The sequence below is a fragment of the Equus caballus genome, chromosome 20 (genome assembly GCF_041296265.1).
Source record: "Equus caballus isolate H_3958 breed thoroughbred chromosome 20, TB-T2T, whole genome shotgun sequence".
Taxonomy (NCBI): domain Eukaryota; kingdom Metazoa; phylum Chordata; class Mammalia; order Perissodactyla; family Equidae; genus Equus; species Equus caballus.
The window spans coordinates 25,953,744-25,960,651 of NC_091703.1; the positions used below are offsets into that span (position 1 = coordinate 25,953,744).

General features: G+C 42.2%; 1 long non-coding RNA gene across 1 annotated transcript; it reads left to right on the top strand.

Moving 5' to 3' along the window:
- The first annotated feature begins 463 nt into the window (after nt 1–463).
- Nucleotides 464–3,154, top strand: LOC138919419 (uncharacterized). The gene is made up of 5 exons (XR_011429582.1): nt 464–570; nt 857–967; nt 1,607–1,788; nt 2,320–2,423; nt 2,899–3,154. It is a non-coding gene; the product is annotated as an uncharacterized lncRNA (long non-coding RNA).
- Nucleotides 3,155–6,908: the final 3,754 nt, after the last annotated feature.

A 6,908-nucleotide genomic window follows, 5' to 3' on the forward strand; every position in this document is an offset into this window, starting at 1 on the left:
GCCAAATCTCAGGCCCCACTCCAGACTCACTGAGTCAGTCTACATTTTAATAAGATCCCTGCCCAGTTGACTGATATCCCATTACAGTTAGAGAAGCACTGCTCTGGAGTATGGTAAGGAATTTGGATGTTATTTGAACTACAAGGACCATTGGAGGGTATAGGTAGGAGCCCAACATGGTAAAGTTCAGTCTATCAGTTGTGTGGTGGGTACATGATATGTCTGTTGTGTGGTGGGTGCATGCTGTGTCTGCCGTCTTGTGGGTACATGTTGTGTCTATCCTGTGGTGGGTCCCTGGGGCAGGAGCAAGTGTGGAAGAAGGAGACCAGTTAGGAAACAATTGCAGTTGGCTATGCCTGAGGTGATGATGTAGGTTTGGACTGTGGTGGTTACCATGGAATTGCAGAATGTAGTGGATTCCAGCCTTATTTGGAGATAGAACTTGATGATGGATTAGGTGCTGGGAGTGAGAGGAGGATAGAAGCAAGGATGACTTTGAGGTTTTGGCTTGAGCATCTGGGTGGATGGTGGGAGACTAGGAGAAAAGTGTTCCAATTGTGTCCTTTATCGGTAGGATAATGTACGTTCTGTGTGCTTGTGTGCATGTGCCTGTGTGTGTATTTCTGGTGTGTGTGTTTAGCACACGTTACTTTTGTGGTGAAAGCTCTCTCCTGTGATGGATAGGCTCACTGTCCCCACTTCTCCTGTTGTCAGCCATGACTCTGTGCAGTGCCGCACCTCATTGACTTTGGGGTTGGCCATGTGACTTGCTTGGATAGCGGAATGTCAGTGAAATAGAGGCTCTAAATAGGCTTGCGTGGTTTGACTTGGCTCCTCCGCTTCTGCCATCTGCCAGGACTTGGAGAAGCTCATGTCTTGTAGCTCCTGGTCCCAGAATAAAGAAACCTCTGAAGTTGACAAGAACCCAACCTCCAGCCTGGAATCCAATCTAGTCAGTCAAGCCCAGGTGAGCCCACCGCAGACCAGCTGCAGTCCAGTCACCCTGCAGACCCATGAAGGAGAAAAGTAAATGTTGACATAATTTCCTGAGATGTTCAGTGTCTGTTTTGAGGCACGATTGCCGTAGAAACCTGTCTAATACACATACCCAGTACAGAGTAAATGTTATTTCCATTATTGTTTTTTTTAAAAAGATAATAATGGTAACTTCTCGACACTGATTGGTTAGGGGCTATTTTGGCTGGGCCTGAGGTTCCCTATTTTGTGCATCAGAGCAGCTTAATCATCTTGGTAAGCATGAAGGTGGGGAAGGAACAGGAGGAGGAAAGGCTCTTGCTCTCCCTCCCCTAAAGGGAAAGTGTTGAAAACAGGATTAACCCCAGGGCAGGATTTGGATAAAGGATAATCCGGAGGTGAGGAGACTCCCTTGCACCAGAAGACTCCCACCTGCTTCCTGTTGCCTGGAGTCTGTTTAAGGAAGGAGAGAGCCTTTATTCCACAATGAGAAAGAGAAGACTTCAGATGCAATGGAAAAGAAGTACAGCAAATGAGTTTTTAAGGTCAATAATGATGATAATTTCTCTCTCTCTCTCTTTCTTTCTCTTTTTGTTCAACCTTTTTTTCGGCACCTACCCCTGTCTTTCAGGCTCTAACTCCATCACTTCAAGTATTCAAATATGAAATATGTAAAGGCCTTGCCTTGCAGGAGGTTGTCTGATAAGGGATAGAGTTAAAAAGTGAGCAGGCCCTGGGCATCTGAAACTGAGTACCAAGTGGAGACTGGATATCCTGAAGTCGAACTTCTCCAATTCCACAAATTGGCCTGAGGTACAGTCTATTTTTGAAACAAAGAGAAACAGTGTTTAAAGGTATGTGCTTCACTCAGAGCCTGGAGCAGCCTTTACAAGTGCTCTGACTGTTAGGGAGAAATTACCATCCCTGGAGCTGAGAGTAACATTTCTGGAGAGCGCCTCTCGTTTGGCTAATGAAAGCCCCATACAAACAAACAGACAAACAAACAAAGTAGAAGATATTTTCTGCAACATTTATTTGCTCTTCCCAGTGTTACCAGAAAGTGGGATTTGCTCTGAATGTGTGGTCTTACTACCAGCTTACCCCACTTAAGCTGAGAAAACTAACTGTCTACCACAATTCATATTTTTACCTCCCATAATATAGAGTTACCACTGGTAATCAGTTGTCCAGCCAGGGAATTCATTTCCCAGCCCCCCTTGCATATAGGTGAGTCCAGGGTGTGTTTCTCAAGAGTGGAATATGGGTGGAAGAGAGGAGTGCTTCTCACAACCGAAACTTTAAGGAAGTGGCCACTTTCTCTTCCTTCTTTCTGGCTACATGCAGAGGACTCTGTGCTCTCAGGATGGGGAGTCAGATGAAAGGAGTCGCACTTGTGAAACCTGCCTGCCAGCCAGCAGCAACTGCATTGAGGATCACGTGAGCAAGAAGTCAGTTACTGTTGGGTTCAACCCCTGACAATTTGGGAGATGTTTGTTGCAGCAGCTGGCAATACATTAAGCAGTATATATACCTTGTATGCTTTAGAATATAAACAAATAGCAATAGTTCTTCAGGGAGGTAGTGTCTCAAAAAGTTTCCTCCCTTTCCCCAGATTGGGAACCCCTCTCTAAATAGCTCTGATGAAAATGGCGTCAGAGGAATTGTGTAACGTTCACACTGCAATCAAGATGCCAGGCCTAGACCACATGGCCTTATCAGCAGGTCTGGGGCTTTGGTGTGTACATTATGCAGTATCTGGGAAAAAACTGTGCCTTCTGAGGCCCTGAAGATTATACAATTTTAGGGCCCTTTTTAAGGAAAATATACAAAATTATGCATATAAATTAAATACAGGTCTTTGGAACAGGTTCTGGAACTTAAGTTTTATTTGCATCCCTCTAAATCCACCTCTCATACCTGCAGAAGAAGATGGGCAACAACGGAGATGGGCAGGAAAAAAAAGAAGAAAGAAGGCTGCTGACACATTTTTCCTTTCTCAGCTAAGGTGCTTAGCACCAATATTGTGAAACTAAAGAAGTTTGCAAAACTGTGTAAACCTCGAGAGTGCTGCTCCCCCAGCAGAGGAACGTGGAGCCATGCAAAGTGACTGGGTGAGGGCTTCTTGACAATCTCTCAAATGGGATCCTGGGCCAGAATTAAATTTGTCTAGAAAAATTAATAATATGACATCTCTTGTACTGGATTGTCATGGGCAAATCCAGCTCTACACATCAGGTCCCGCCTTCCACACTGCTTCCCATTGCATCTTAGGTCTCCTCAGAGCTCCTCTCCCTCTCTCTGACTGCTCCCTGAACAACCTTCACTATTTGCCTGAGGCCTCCCTTCTGTGGGTAACCCAACTCTCTCTCAAGCCCAGGCCTGGGTGTCTATCTGCCTGATGTGTCTGTCTGAATGTCCTCCTGACATCTCAAACACAACATTTACTGAGCTGCTTTCATTATCTCACCTTGCTCTTCCTCCTGGCTCCCTTGAGCCAGCAGTGGCACTGTCATCCTCAGTCACCAAACCAAGACCTTGGAATCATGCCAAAAAACTCATTCCCTCTACCCTACCTCTAATAGGCGTCATTTCTATAGTGGCTGGTCACATAATTTGAAAGGCTCAGTGCACATTGACAATGTGGTACCCTTGTTTAAAAAGCAGGAACAAGTGCGTTTAAAACTACAAAAATATAAAACTTTTCTCTATCTTCTACAGTCTTTCTCTCTCTCCTGACTTGTCATAGTGGCTTTTATTTGCTGTTTGTTACTGTTCTAAGTAAGGGAACATTAGAATTTTTAATTATTACCATGAATTTTACCATTCATCTTTATAATGTGAAATGTTAGTTTCAAATGCAAATATAAGAGCATTGACACATGTGTGGAATCACTAAACTTGCATCATTTGCATTTCATAGCTTGTGCATGTATCCCATTCTTACCATAAGGGTGGATGCCCTGTACAAAACTAACTCAACTCTTTTTATTTCTCTTCTTGGTATGTATACACCCTACCAACACTATCTTTGGTTTATTGATGCTCAAGAAAGGAGCAGAAAGAAAAGCAACTACAGGTTTCTCTCTCTTTTCCTTACCATCTATGTCATTATTTTCAAAACACACTTTTGGCAAATACAGGGGAGTAACACACAAAAGGATATGACAGAATTATGTTTCTTAGAACTCCGTTGACTTCTTTTTGCATTTGAAGCAAGGTTTGGTTCAAAAGGGAAGCGTGACCTCTAGCCGCTGTCAGCACTTGAATTTACTCAGTAGTGGACGTAATTGGCTTATCCTATACATACCCTGAATTTCACTGAACCCCCATGCATGTGGATCCACTGGAAACATGTGCTCATGGGGCATCACTAATGCTATTTGTGAATGGACTGGCAAGGAATAGTGGACACCCATATTGCGCATACATACTTTACCCATGAACATACTCTGTTGGTCCATTGGATTTCACTTCAAAAACATACGTTCAGTGGAAAGCCACATGCAAAAGGATGAAACTGGGCCATTATCTTACACCATACACAGAAATTAACTCAAAATGGATTAAACACTTGAACATAAGACCTGAAACCATAACACTTTTAGAAGAAAACATAGGCGGTAAGTTCCCGGACATCAGTCTTGGGGATGATTTTTTGGACTTCACACCAAAAGCAAAGGAAACAAAAGCAAAAACAATCAAGCTCGACTACATCAAACTAAAAAGTGTCTGCACAGAGAAGGACACCATCAACAAAATGGAAGGCAATCTAATGAGTGAGAGAAAATATTTGCAAATCATATATTTGACAGAGATTAATATCTCAAATATATAAAGAATTCATGCAACCCAGTATCAAAAAAAACCCCAAACAATCCAATTTAATAATGGGCAGAGGAACTAAACAGACATTTTTCCCAGGAAGACATACAGGTAGCCAACAAGTACATGAAGAGGTACTCAGTGTCACTAATTGTCAAGGAAATGAAAATCAAAGACAAAATAAGATATCGCCTCACACCTGTTAGAATGACCACGAGTAAAAAGATTAGAGATAACAAATGTTGGTGAGGATGTGGAGAAAATGGAAGCCTCGTGCACCACTGGTGGGAATGTAGATTGGTGCATCCACTACGGAAAGAGCATGGACGTTCCCAAAAAGTTAAAAAGAAAACTACCAGATGATTCAGAAATTCCAATCTATGTATTTATCCAAAGAAAACAGTAACATTAACTTGAAAAGGTATATGCACCCCCATGTTCATTGCTGTATTATTTACAATAGACAAGATACAGAAACAACCAAAGTGCCCATTAACAGATGAATGGATAAAGAAAATGTGGTATGTATATATATCATAGAATATTACTTAGCCGTGAGAAAGAAGAAAATCTTGCCATTTGCAACAACATAAATGGACCAGATTAAGCTAAGCGAAGTAAGTCAGACAGAGAAGGACAAGTGCTGAATGACTTCACTTGTATGTGGAATATAAAAAAAGCCCCAAAACCTGAACTCATAGACACAAAGTACAGATGGGTGGTTGTCAGAGTCAGGGGATGGGGGTGGATGAAATGGGTTAAGGGAGTCAAAAGGTACAAACTTCTAGTGATAAAATAAATAAGTCTTGGGGATATAATGTCATAACACTATATGGTATATTTGAAAGTTGCTAAGAGGGTAAGTCCTAAAAGTTCTCATCAGAAGAAAAAGAAAATTTGTAACTGTGTATGGTGGTAGATATTAATTAGACTTATTGTGGTGATCATTTTGCAATATACACAAACATCAAATCATTACGTTTTACACCTAGAACTAATATAATGTTATATGTCAATTATATCTTAATTTTAAAAACCCACAAGTTCAAAGATAAAATTATTAAGAATTTCAAGATGGCAACAGCAGAGCATAAAATCAGTGTGAGGCCCTTCTGAGTGCAGGGTCCTGTGCAACTGCACAGGTGACACCCTCTGAAGCCATCCCTGTTTCTTTCTCTTTATCACCTCTTGGAGCTGCCCCTCCTCTTCAGCCACATGGCCTCTGTCCATGTCACTGCAGTTTCTCCCCTGGACTGTTACAGCAGTTTCCCTAATTCCTGTTTCCTTTACTACCTTTCCTCCTCCTTATCCTGAGAGAGACCTTCATGAAGCACACATTTAATATGGGCCTCTCATCCCGTCTCCATTTAAATGTCCATGAGAATAAAGTATAAAATGCTAAGCATGGCGTCCAAGGCCCTCTGCGACCTGCTCCTGTCTGTCTCTACAGTCTCATCCTCTCCACACCCTCAACTCCTGACATGCAGTCTTTATACAAGGAAATGCCTGACTAATGGGGAGTGTTGCCAGATTAAGCAAATAAAAATACAGGATGCCCATTTGAATTTGTCCCATGCCATGTTTGGCAAATAATTATACAAAGAAATTATTTGTTGTTTATCTGAATTTCAAATTTTAACTGGTGTTGTCTTTATTAGCCACTCTCTCTTTCCTTTCTTCCAAGTCATACCTCACAGACCACCCCTCCAAGAAGTTTCCCCGCCCTCTCTCACCACTCCCCTTATCACAGCACCAACACATGGCTCTTTGTTAGTATAGTCAGTGGTGTTTGGTGCGCAGCAGACTCTGGGACCCAATAGCTTCATTTCAAAGTCTAGAAAGAGTCACTCTTCTCTAATTGTGAAAAGTCCTTTAATCTCTTTCTGCCTCACTTCCTGCATCTGTCAAATGAGGATGGTGGTCACGTGGGTAACAATGCCTGGCTCAGAGGAGTGCTGTGAGGACTCCGGAATTCACCCAGGTATAAACCACTTAGAGTGATTTCCGGCACATAGTAAATGTAATCATTTTTTGTTTGAATGAGTTGGCTGTGAATTCCTGGCCAGCAGGAATTGTGTTCTATTTATTGCTACCCTGGCTCCTCATGCGAT